This window comes from Eleutherodactylus coqui, chromosome 3, assembly GCF_035609145.1.
Source record: "Eleutherodactylus coqui strain aEleCoq1 chromosome 3, aEleCoq1.hap1, whole genome shotgun sequence".
NCBI classification, from domain to species: domain Eukaryota; kingdom Metazoa; phylum Chordata; class Amphibia; order Anura; family Eleutherodactylidae; genus Eleutherodactylus; species Eleutherodactylus coqui.
In genome coordinates, this window is record NC_089839.1 from 197,755,686 (window position 1) to 197,768,706 (window position 13,021).

The window sequence follows — 13,021 nt, forward strand, 5'->3', positions numbered from 1 at the left end:
GATATAGGAGCGGGATTCTCTCCATTATGAAGTTAGCCTAAGACTGCGTTGTCCATATACAGTGGTGTGTAGAAGTTGCAGGTCAGGAAGTGTCAGTGTAGTGTGGAAGGCTTGTGCGCCCCATAGGCTGAGGGGTCTAGTCTCAGCCATGTCACTGAGTCCCAGATGTAGGTTCCCTAATAATCAGGCTCTTGAAAGGCCGAACTTTATACCCTTATCTTATTAATCCAAGTAACGCCAAAAAGATAGAGAAAAGCCAACAATTTGTCAATAGTAATAGAAGTGTTTTTGTAAACCGCAAAGCTGCTTAGGGCAAATTAGATGCATTTTTGTTATGCTCTGTATCTGCAGGAACATATCTGCGGGGTTTAGGGACCACAGCCACCTTTGATCCTATCACCCAGGAATTTATAATAGATACTCCACAGATACCAGCAACAAAGTGGTGGCCAGGAGGGTGTAAGTCATTTCTTTTTTTTGCACTCCAGTTCTTGATGTCTGTAATATAAAATGTTCCACACATGCCCAGATGGTAATTTCTGCATTTTTGATCTGAACAGTAGGAAAAACCAGCACACATGCTGTGGTCCTAGCCCAGCTATACAACAATGGACACAAGTACGACATACATCCATTTATAGTCCAGATGCGAAGTCTGAAGGACCACTCTCCACTGCCAGGTAACAATCTCAGTTCACTAGACCTTATGTATACGGACAACTAAACCCGATTCATAGATATCCTTATTCAATATCTCATTCCGAAATCATGAGTACTAATGTGGACTTGATTCCCTTTTGCTGCTATAATCTTCCTTTCTATGGATGATTTCCATTAGATTTTAGAACATAGCTGCAGATGTTCATGTCCATTCAGACATAAGACCATAAGTGAAATTGGGCACTGATATGGGGCACTAAGGCCTGGGTCAGAGTTGGCATTGTAATACATAATAAAGGTTTCCAGTGGGACTTGGGACAGTGCTCTGTGCAGGACAGTCGTGGCTTGTACAATGGGGGTATTTTCATGATCATACAGGAAATGTGGTGGAAGGCCATCAATCTGACCAAAATAAAGCTGGCTGTATATTCTATCCTACCAAAGGTATTTTGACATCTGACAAGAACTGTGATGGCTTTCTCATGGATGCCTTATGTACAGCTGCATCACTGGTGTATCCAATAGCAGCCAGTCCCTGTCGGACAATGCTGACACTAACTTGGTTTCTACTTGCTTGCATATTCTCAGTAGATAAGGGATTTCTGTGACCGGACCCTCTCAGGTGTCGTTTGTCCTTTTTGGTTAATATTTTGGGTTGTCTGGGGTTCTTTGTTTAGGCATGGTACATCCCTCTTTCCTCCACCTTGTGACCACGTAATTCCCATTTGAGCTGGTGTCTGGGTGGTAGTGGAATTGTCACAAACCAATAGTCCACTAATATGACAATCAAGAATGACACCACGTGTAAACTCTGTAAGTTCCTTAGATTGAAGCATGTTCAGCAAAACAAACTATGGCTGACATAAGACACAATCCAAATACTTTTGGCAAAATAGCATAGATAAGAGAGCTGTTGGCCGAATACTCATTTGGCCTACAGGTGTCTCTTGTGGCTCCCACATACGTACGCATGCCAAAATCAGACAATTGTACAAGGTTTTTTTCAGCAAGCAGAATGGGAAAAACCATTCCTAAACAACATCCCTGGCAATGGCTTATCTCCTGGGAGCCAACGGCCGGGCATATTGAAATCCAACAAGCTCAATTCCTTATTACCTGAAGTGCTGATGTTTGGGGACAGGCTGTCCATTAGCATGTAATGCAGATAAAAATCTGCTGTTCTACATCTTCAGACCTCCTCCATATCTTGCATTCCCTGTAAAATAACAAATCTGGAGTTTTTCTTCCTAGAACTTTGTTCTGTTGCTTTGATTCTGTGGGAAAAGTAAGAAGAAATGAAGACAATGGCTGTTACCATTCACTTTGTCAAAGGGGCGTATCCCTACAAAGTGACACTTGTCCAATCAGTGATGAAAGTTGTATATGTGGACACACCCCATTGACAAAAGGAATAGTAACAACCAGTCGACAATTTATTCAGACATGTCCAGGAGGCCTAGCAGAGAATCGCTACAATGTAGAGCTATAAGAAAATATGCTCCAGAATTGTTTTTCCATGGAAAATGTAATTATTTACTGAAGCAAAAATAATAGTAGTGGTGGTAGGTCCTCTTAAAGGGAACCTGTCACCTTCCTAAAGCACCATAAAGTAACTTATGGTGCTGCTAGGTGAGGTGACAGGAAGCCAGGTCCTGTAAGGTTTTTATATTTAACCATTTCCTGGTTCCCGTCACTAAAGTCTGAGTGGCGGCTAAAAATTTGACTCTTTTCAGAGTTGTGTGGGTGCCCATAGATTTTATAACAGAGCAAGCGCACAGAACTCTAAAAAGCCGGAGTGTAGCCTTCAGCGGCGGGCACCACGGGAACCAGGAAACAAGACCAGTAGAGTATAATAAATACAGCACCGCCCTAACATCACCATAAGTTAGTTTATAGTGCTGAAGGTGGCAGGTTCCCTTTAAAAGTGTAACTTTCTTGTGTAGGGAAATAGTAGTTGTCACAAAGACATGCTGTCGTGGACTACCTCAAGAAGTATAGCTGTATAACTCCATATCAGCACAGTTTTATGAGAGACGGCTTCTGTCCAACCAACCTGATGAGCTTCTATGAGGAGGTAAGTTCTAGACTGGACCCGGGAGTCATTGGATCTTGTGTATCTGGACTTCTCTAAAGAGTTTGATACTGTGCCGCATAAAAGGTTGGTATATAAAGTGAGAATGTTTGGTCTGGGCGAGAATGTGTGTAAGTAAGGGTAGGTAACTGGTCAGTGATAGAGAGCAGAGGCTGGTTATTGATGGTACATTTGGGTCATTGTTGCTAGTGGGGTACCACAGGGGGCAGTATTGGACCCTATTCTTTTCAATAAATGTATTAATGACCTAGTAGAGGATTGCACAGTAAAATAGCAATATTTGCAGATGATACAAAACTATATAAAGGAATTAACACAAGAGAGGATAGAATGTGGTTGCAAATGGATCTGGACAAGGGCAACTAAAGTAATAAACAGAATGGGCAAACTACAATACCCAGCAAGGTCATCAAAATTTGAAGTATTCACTTTAGATAAAAGATGGCTGAGGGGTGACTTAAAAATTATGTATAACTATATCAGGGGACAATACAGAGATCTCTCTCATCATCTACTTATACCCAGGACTGTGACTGTAACAAGGGGGCGCCCTCTACGTCTAGAGGAAAGAGGTTTTCTGCACCAACATAGAAGGGGGTTCTTTGCCTGAGGACGTGGCAATGGCAAATTCAATAAAGGAGTTTAAGAGGGGCCTGGATGCCTTTTTTGAGTGTTACAACATTATATGTTATAGTCACTAATTACATCAGAAGGGCCAGTGATCCAGCGATTATTTTGATTGCCAAACTTGGAGTTTGGAAGGAATTTTTTTCCCCTTAAATAAGAAAAATTGGCTTTTACCTCATTGATGTTTCTTTGCCTTCCTCTGGATCAACAATGGGAAGGGTGGGGGGTAATGGGGTGAATTAGATGGACACAAGCCATTTTTGGGCCTAGCATACTATGTTACCTAATGGTAGACAGCTAATTACTCCAAAGCAAGACTATATTTTCATCATGCTAGTAATGCGCGCTTAGTGTGCATGCTGGGAAAAGCTTTTCAGGCTTATTCAAAGGCTCCATTCACCCAACGAGAATTAGAAGTATTATTTTGCTCTCCACTGGATGCTTAGTATACCACAAAAAATGTAGTAAACTTCACTAACGCATAGAGAGGTATACAGAAAAAAACAAATACTGTGCTGTATACGTGTTATTTTTACAATAGGACCCTATGGGCAAAATATCCAATATGCAAACTTCTACAGTGGGATACGGTGCAATCCTCCTCCAGAGGGGTACGGCCGTAGTGTGATGAGAGTGCCCTTAGTTGTACACATATACACCAGCTAATACTTTCTGCTTTACACTTGGACAATTGATATAAATGCTGTGATATTACGTTTCTGTTTATAATAAATCAGAATTCATCATGTAACCTCTTTTCAGGAATATCTGTTGGAGACATTGGGCCCAAGATGGCTTTTAAGAACCTTAACAACGGATACCTCCTGATGAGCAATATTCAAATCCCAAAGGAAAACGTGCTAAGCAGATACTCTCAGGTACCCCTGTACATGTGATATATATGAGACAGCATATTTAGAAGACCCCTTTTATAATACAGGGGGTTTAGATACAGTGGCTCAGCTCTAGCATGCCAGATCTATACAGTGATAGTGATTGCAGTGCAGTTACCTCCATTGATCACAAGTGATGTCTTCTTCAATTGGTCTTCTCTGTAGTTCCTTTTCTTCTCTATCTGGGCCTAGACCACCATTAGCATTCATTCAGCCACAACTAGTTTCTGCACACTATTAATCCTTCCAGGAGCCTCACTAAGTAATAGTGCCCCACAGATTAATAGCACCCATTCTGTGGACTCACAAATTAATAATGTGCCCTCTGAGCCCCTCAAATTTATAAAATGCTTTCTGTGTCCCCCTCCCTACTGGCCACAGCAGCAGAACAACTTTATCACTACTGCCAGACATCATTCAACTCCAGAAGTCCGTAGCCCCACACTGCCTACATGTCTTGCTCTAAGTATGGACGGGGAAAAGACTCAGGCTAAACACTGCACGGAGGCATGCATTGTCCAGCAGCAGTGTGACTTAAGGGGGCCGGTATGTCATCGGGTGGCACAGGGGGCCAGGCCATTTATCCCCATACCCCAATCATAAGGGGTCCTACAGTAACTGCGTGGTATGCTGGCATTATTGGTATGCCATTAGTCATGTGGTTCTTTGTATCAGAAATATGGATGAATAATCAACAACAGTTTTATCTGCAACAGGTACAAAGCCAAATGTGAAGTAAATAACAAGTATGTAATTCCATAATCTCAGAGCACACACTTAAAAACAGGAAATTTTTTTTAGCAATGGGTTAAAAATGGGTCCTACTACCTTTTATGGGGTGCGGCGTCTGAACCTGAGGCATGCCGTTGCGGAGGAGAACACGGGTATGTTCTCAAGATGGTTATCACAGGTGGCTCTATGCTCTCCCCCTGGCAATGGTGACAAGGGCCTAGCTCGGTCGCATGCAGGTGCAAAAAACAGAACAGGCAAAAAATGTATAAATGATGGTAATCAATTTTAACAGTGTTGTCACGTGATGCCAGTACCTCTTTTCCCATAGAAAGTTACTCGTCAGCAAATAACAGAGTCCACAAAGTTAATCTTCAAAACCAGAGGTAAATGTTTCCTTTACACACGGAATCCAACCTTGATTTTCCAAGAGTACAGCAAGATGACAGTTCAGACACAACACTTTTAGCAGGCTTCCTTTGTACTTATCTTCTTGGTTCCTAGGTGTTTTTAATCCAAGTTATCTGATTAGACGATCCTCAGGGATACTTTCCCGATGCAGTGAGGTCCTCAACACTGCTGTTTCTTTCTCTTGATGTTCAGCTACACTTCTCAGCTGACACTTCTACATGCTATTGCTTAAAGATTTAGTCCCATTTTTGTATGTCTCAAGGAGTTTGAGAGAAGCCCACGGTTCTGTGGAGGCAGAAGCATACGTCAGCTTCAGCTTCACACTGACACGTCCTCCTCCACCGACTACATCTCGACTTTGTTCTGTCCTTTTCTCTTACTCTGCCTCCTCCTAACTCCTCCCTCCTTGCAAGACTAACTGCAACTCACAGATTAAGGAAGGGGGGAAAGGGTCAACAGCTTATTAGCACACGCATAAGACGCATATACACAAAACAGTTTACGCAAGACAGACATACATCTACACTAAAAACACCCCAACTCTGGGCCCCCACAGCTCCCCCCTACTTAAAAGAAGCCAACCCCGATGTCCTCTGAAAATAGAGCGAATGCAGGTCCGGAGCAGGGATTCACAAGTGTACTACCCCATTACCTTAGACTTCTAGCTACCTAGTAAAATGAGTGTCTACTAACTCCTATGAAGACTAAGCTGAAGACTAGAGACAACTCTAACCTAGACATGATGTCAGCATGGCAGAACAACAATGAACTTCCCCCTCCAGCTAACCCGGTAACCCTTCCTGGTTTGATTTCCCAGGATCCCACTTCCAGTGTCAGACGTTATCTATGACAGCACGTATTGAAATGAGGACTGGACAGTCTTTTTTTTCTTTTTTTGTGCTGAACCGAGATACCGGGATACTTCAGCATTCGCTATGGGGCCCATACATTGTTCTTCTCCCCAAAGCCCAAAACATTATTCCACACTGGCTCTAACACTAAGACAGAAAAGGGTGCAAAATTTTATCTTTACATGAAATTAAATTTCTAGAGTCCCAGCAAAGAACAAGTGAAATATATATTTCTATACTAGGATTATTTATTTCTTATTAGTTTAAGAAGAAAAAAAAATCCCTTTTCTACCTAAACGTTTTGTAGCAGTGCCAACCAAAAAGAAACAAAATGTCCACAAGTTCTCTTTCCTTTTTAGTACTCTACTCCTTGAGGTCTCCATGGCAGTGTAGGCTCCTCCACTTTCGAGTCAGTAGAAAGTCCAGCGAGAGTCTGGTTACTTCCCCATGACCCTATTTCTAGAACACACAGACGGCCCAGGACTCCACCAACCTCCACAGACTGCATCTCGACTCTCTTCTCTCCCTCCCCCCCCCTGCTTTCCTCTAACTCCTCCCTCCTTGCAAGACTAACTACAACTCACAGATTAAGGGGGGGAATGCGGCGACAAGACATAAGACAGTTTATTAGCACGTGCATAAGACACATGTACACAAAACAGTTTATGCAAGACAGACATACACCTACCCCAACTCTGGGCCACTACATGGGGCATAAAGGGATCACTATTACCTTATGGGTCAAAAAAGGGAGCACTATTACATTATGGGGGCACAAAGGAACACTTTTACTTTGTAGGGGAACTATTACATTATAAGGACACAAGGAGGCATTATTGCTTTATGGTTGCACTGTTACATTATGGGGGGCACAAAGGTGGCGATATTACCTACTAGTATACAATGGTGTCACCAATACCTTATGGGGGTACTATTAGCTTTGTTGCGGTGAAAGGGAGGTACTATTGCTATGTAGATGTCATTGAGAGGAGCAGGAGGAGCAGCAGGATGGTTAGAGGGTGTAGAAATGAATTACAGCTAGAAAAAAATTGCCATGGCAGTCTTGGGCCCAAATAGAGAAGAAAGGCAAAAGTGAACACCACTAGTCAGAGGAATATGAGTCACTGGAGGTAACTGCACGGTACTCACTATGACTGTATAGAACTGGTATCTATTATTTTGTGACCGTTATTTAGATGTGTGCTAGTGTTGATACACTGTATCTAAGCCCACCATGTTATAAAGACTTATGTAAATGCTCCCCGCTGTCTCCAAGCTGAAAATCTGCCACAGGGCCAATGAGCCTTTAACTACACCAGCCAGGATAATGTCTGTGTACCTCTTTTGACATTTCTTGACTGCATTGAAGTCCACTCCAGTCCCTTTGTGTTGATGAGCCTCAGTCTATGTAGCACCATTATGGATTTTCTGTGGGTGCCTCCCACTACTCATTGCCTAGCCCACGAAGCTGCTCATTCAGCCTCCTCCAGAATCATGTGTTCACTCAGGTAATGGGCGCGTTACCTGATCTTTTTTCCTCAGCATTCTTGAGTCCCGATGACGCGCTCGACCACGTTAGGTCCTCTTGACTCAGAAGGACCAGGGTTACCAAACGCATCATTGCTGAGCTACCAGTAGCTCAGCTTTCTGATTGACAAAGGAAGAACTATATGTTTATAGGCTGACTTGGTTCTACTATAGGAGGGCATATTTTAGCACAGAGTTGAACACATCTGCCAGCATTAACAAGATTGTAAGTGACGTTAAGACTGATAAGGGGAATTTCCGGCGCAGACGATGTGACACCAGCCCACGTGGTGTATGTGCTGTTCCAGATCTTGCATTATTGATGAATGTGGCACACTGTACAACAGGGGGAGTATATGATAATCTAATGTGTGATATTTTCATAAATACAGTATATTTGATGTTGATCTCCTCCTTGGTACAAGGTTCTTCCTGATGGCTTCTATGCTAAAAGGAGATCTGACAAGATAACCTATTTCTCCATGATTGCTGTGAGAGTCAGCATGCTCCGTGATGAGGTACTGGAGGCACTGATGAAGGCCTGCACCATCTCTGTCCCATACTCGGCTGTGAGACGACAATCAGAGTTAAAACCGGGGTATGTTTGCCAATGTTGGCTTACCATATAGACCTCAAAGAACCTTTGTGCTTCAGAATAAGTTTTAGTTGATCTTTTGTGTCATTATGAAATGGCTGAATAGAACTTTAAAAACAAATTTGACACCTACTTTTGTAAGATTAGAAGATACGAGTGACAACTAATATGGCTTCCATAATACCTACAATAATGTTTGTCACCCACCTTCCTCAAAGACCTAAAATGTACCTACTTATGAAAGAGAAGTACAGCATACATTGATCAGCTATAACACTAAAACCACTGACAGTGAATAACATTGATGATCACCTGACAATGGCCACTGTGAACAGCTGAGAAATGCATTTGGAAAGCATTCAGACCCTTTCACCATTATTACATTTTGTTATGTTGTTGCCTTGCGCAAAGTAAAAGACACCCCCTGTCTATATAAGGTCTCACAGCTCATGATGCATATCAGAGCCAATACGAGGCTCTGATATGCATCGTATAAGCCATGAGTAGAAAATAACTGCTTGTAGAACTCAGAGACAGGATTGTGTGGACACAGGTCTGGAGAAGGCCACTAAAAAAAAATCTGCACTGAACGTTCCCAATAGCACAGCGGCTGCCATAATTCTTAAATGGAAAACGTTTGGAACAACCAGGACTCTTCTTAGAGCTGCCAATTCACCAAACTAAGTAATCGGGGGAGAAGGGTCCTGGTAAGAGGTGATCAAGAATCCTATGCTCACTTTGGCTGAGCTCCAAAGATCCGATGTGCAAATGGGGAAAACTTCCAGAAGGTCAGCCATCACTGCAGCACTCCACCAATGTGGGCTTTATGGCAGAGTAGACAGAAAGAAATCTCTCCTCATTAAAAGACAAATGAAAGCCACCTGGAGTTTACCAAAAAGCATCTGAAGGACTCTTGGACTGTGAGAAACAAGATTCCCTGGTCTGATGAAACCAAGATGGAATTTTTTTCCTCAATTCTAAGGGTTCCCACCCACCGGCGTTTTTTTCTCCACTGTGCTACGAGAGTAAGTGAAAACTCTCACAGAGCAGTGCGAGAGACAGTCTTTTTAATGGGGCCAGTGGCAGCAGCGCTAGCCCCATTGAAAAGATATGGAGAATGTCGCAGACTTCTGCCACAGCTGTGACAGCTGCGGCAGAAGTCCGCGGCATGCTATCCCAATGCTTTCAATGAGATCGGCACTGCTGCCGATCCCATTGAAAGCAGTGGTTTCTGACAAGCCCTGCAGAATGATTATCGGAGAAGGGCTTGAAATATAAGCCCTTCCCCGATAATCATAAAAAAGTGGTTAAAAAAATAATAAGAAAGTTACTCACCTCTCCTGCTGTCAGCCGCGTCCTCCGGCTGGCTCCCCGGCACTGCTACTGAACTCTTTCAGCAGACGGGGATTTAAAAATCCCCGCCTCCTGAAAGGGCTGTGCAGATTGGCTGAGGGCTTCAGCCAATAGCAGCTACTGCTTAGATATTGGCGGAGCGCTCAGCCAATGGCAGATAGCTCTTAGCTATTCATTCATGAATAGAATGTCACAGAATGTCCAAAATGGCAGGCCCAGTGGGGTGTTCCCAGTATGTAATGCCTAGTACCTATCAAAAATGGTCTAAAGAAGGACAGCTAATGAATCTCCAACAGGATCATGAATGGCAAAGGCCTCCTGATGCAGGTTGCGAGTGAAGGCTTGCCTATATAGTCTGATCTACAGAGCAGCTACTGTAGGTAAAATTGCTGAAAAATATTGGGTCTGATAGAAAGGTGTCAGAGAACACAGGACATTGCAGCTTGCTGTTTATTGGCTGTGCAGCCATAGGTTTATTTATTTATAAATCTAGAGGAAGGAGGGCTGTACCCGGGAGCTTTGGGATACTAGTTTCTGAAAATGTATTTATCGTGGAGAATAAAAGATGAAGATGAAATTAGCGGGCATGACCAGAATATATGCAAAAGGGATCCCTCTTGTCCACAGCCTCTCCAACATAGGGCGTCTGGAATGAAGCGTCTATTTCTTACTCGTAAGGGTGTAAAATACCATCTTGTTAAAACTATTAAGTGAGTTTCTAATATTTTAGCACAATTAGTAGCTTGTTTTGCTTGTCTGAAAGAGAACAAGCATCTTTCTATTGGAACAGTTATTCTCAGATCCTTTTCCCTATTTAGGAGGTGACATTTTTTACCCGGTCTCAAGTCTCCTACTATGTTGTCATAGAAAAACTTGTTTTTTGAATTATTTAATTATTATTATTAAATTTAAATACCGGATTTTGTTTTTCCATATTGTTTATCTCTATATATTTTATTTATCATTTATTCGTTCTTTTTATCATATTCAATTCATTCCAGTCTATTTCATCACATGACCAGCTCTAGCTGCAATGAATTTCATGGGTCTTTCAAAGAATATTTAATTTCATGTAAAAATTGGACGAATTTAAAAAATATATATGAAATCTGTCTTTGTATTCATTCCTGCTGGGAATCTGGTGCTCAGTGTTAGAATCCAATAGGCTTCTCTATTAGGGACCATCTCTTTACTTATTCTGCACTTTCTGGGACTATTAACCTTTTCAATGCCAAAAAAAATGCCAAACTCTCCATGTTACCTGAGTGTACCTCCAAGAAATGTCCGGCCGCTCCTGAGCCACTCGGGTTGGAATTTTTCATCTGTCTCCCATGTTTTGCAATGCGTGTCCTGATCTTTCTCGTAATGCATCCCACATAGTATATCCCACACGTAGTACATATAATGACAAATACTATATTTTCACAACTACAGTTTATGAAGCTATTAATTTTAGACTCTTTATCCCTTCACTATTGGTAAATCTCTCCTTTCTCAAACCCAAATGCCACACACTGCAACAAGAGTTCCCACATCTAAACAAACCCTTAAATGTCAACCAGTGAGATGTTTTCTATATTTGATACATATAACCTGGGTGATAGAATGTTACCTACATTTTGATTTCTCTTCGCCACAAACATTGATTATCATTTATAATCTCATCTTGTTTTAAGATTAGCAAGAACCTATATAAAAAAAGCTTTTTTGATGTTATAAAATCACGGTTGTATGTAGGCTGTTGGGAACACTGAGCCCTTTCTCTTTTTCCAAGACAGAATTCCTTTCTTATTCTCCAGTAGTTTTTCCCTTTCCATCATATCTACTTTTTTACCAGTTCTGTTAAAGATAGATTATTTGTATCCTTGGTCTTGCAACCTACGGTATATTTCCTTTTTTTTTTCTGCGTCATAACTTACTGGGTCACTACAAGCTCTTTTTGCCCTTATAAATTCCCTTGTGGGTATCACTTTAAGGGCGACTTCAGGGGTGGGGGCGGAGCTAAGTTCCAGGTCTCAGCTCTGCCTGCGTCCTGCCCCCTCCCATTGCAAATAGCGTCAAGAGGCAGAGAAGGGGCGTGAGCTCAGTGCACTGCTCCCGGCTCTTCTAGCCTCCTTCCCCTGCAGAGAGGGACACCGTATATCGGCCGGGCATGAAAACCTGGCCGATATACGGTAGTCTGAATAAGCCCTTACTGTGTTATTAGGATGCCCACTAGTGGCATGTAGAATCGTGTTACCAGACGTTGGTTTTCTATATAATTCCATTTCAATTCTCCCTGTTTCATTATTACCTTTCAACATCAGATCTAAGAATGGAACCATCATTTTATAATTCCATGTAATTTAAGGTATGCACTGTGTACAGTGTTTCCAGATTTTTGTCCAACCCCTTTGATATTGCAAATGTGAATCTTCATATCCAAGCTACAGGGGGTACAGAGTTTGCACTTGGACTTGGAGACATGAGGGGAACCAAATGATCCCTTTATGCCACATGAGACGACTGTCATAAATGACATAGCTGGGAGCCTTGTCACAGATTTTGCATTGGGGCTTAAGAAGCTTCACAGTAGGCATGTAGGGTGACCAGATTTTCTCAGGGTCAAAGGGGTGTGATCAGGGGCGTGGCTTATCACAACGTATGATTTTTTTTCTTTTTTTTTTTACCTCCTTTGTTGTAAAAAGTACAAAGCCATTTAAAAAAAGATGGGGAGCAAATTCTGCAGCATTTCTTCATGCAAAAGGCAGTCAAAATCTAGAAATTAGCCTCGTACTTGCAGCTGATTTTTCACTATGCGGCACTCCCCCTTATCTGCTCCCAAGGCTTCCAGTGTTAGCACTCCCTGGAAGTTAGGGGAGTAGCGGAAGAGGATCCCAGATGCACACACTGCCATCAGTGTTTGTATCTGGCAGCGGTGCCAGTCAGTGATTACCAGCTGTGTAGCTGCAGCACCCTGGCTGCTAATCACTTTAATGGGGATCCCACGTCTTGAAATGGTGACCCCATGTCCCGACCCTGGGAAAGCTGGACAAAAGGTCACAAAGCGGGACTGTCTGACCTAAATGAAGATGTATGGTCTCCTTATATAAGGGCTTAAACAGATGAGTGTGATACGTGGAGAATGGAACCCATTGATTTCAATGGGCTTTTTACCCCCTTTCTTTTCTTTTTTTGCTCCTGTTTTTCTGTGGGTGCAAAATAATAGGACCTGCCTTATCTTGTGCATGTTTGCGAACCAAAAAGCCCCACAGAGGTCTATGGGAGGTGTGGAAGCACGCAT

General features: G+C 42.4%; 1 long non-coding RNA gene across 1 annotated transcript in view; it reads left to right on the forward strand.

Moving 5' to 3' along the window:
- LOC136619920 (uncharacterized) overlaps positions 1-13,021 on the forward strand; it is an 86,092-nt gene that overhangs the window by 48,015 nt on the left and 25,056 nt on the right. The gene's annotated exons all lie outside the window — the stretch shown is intronic.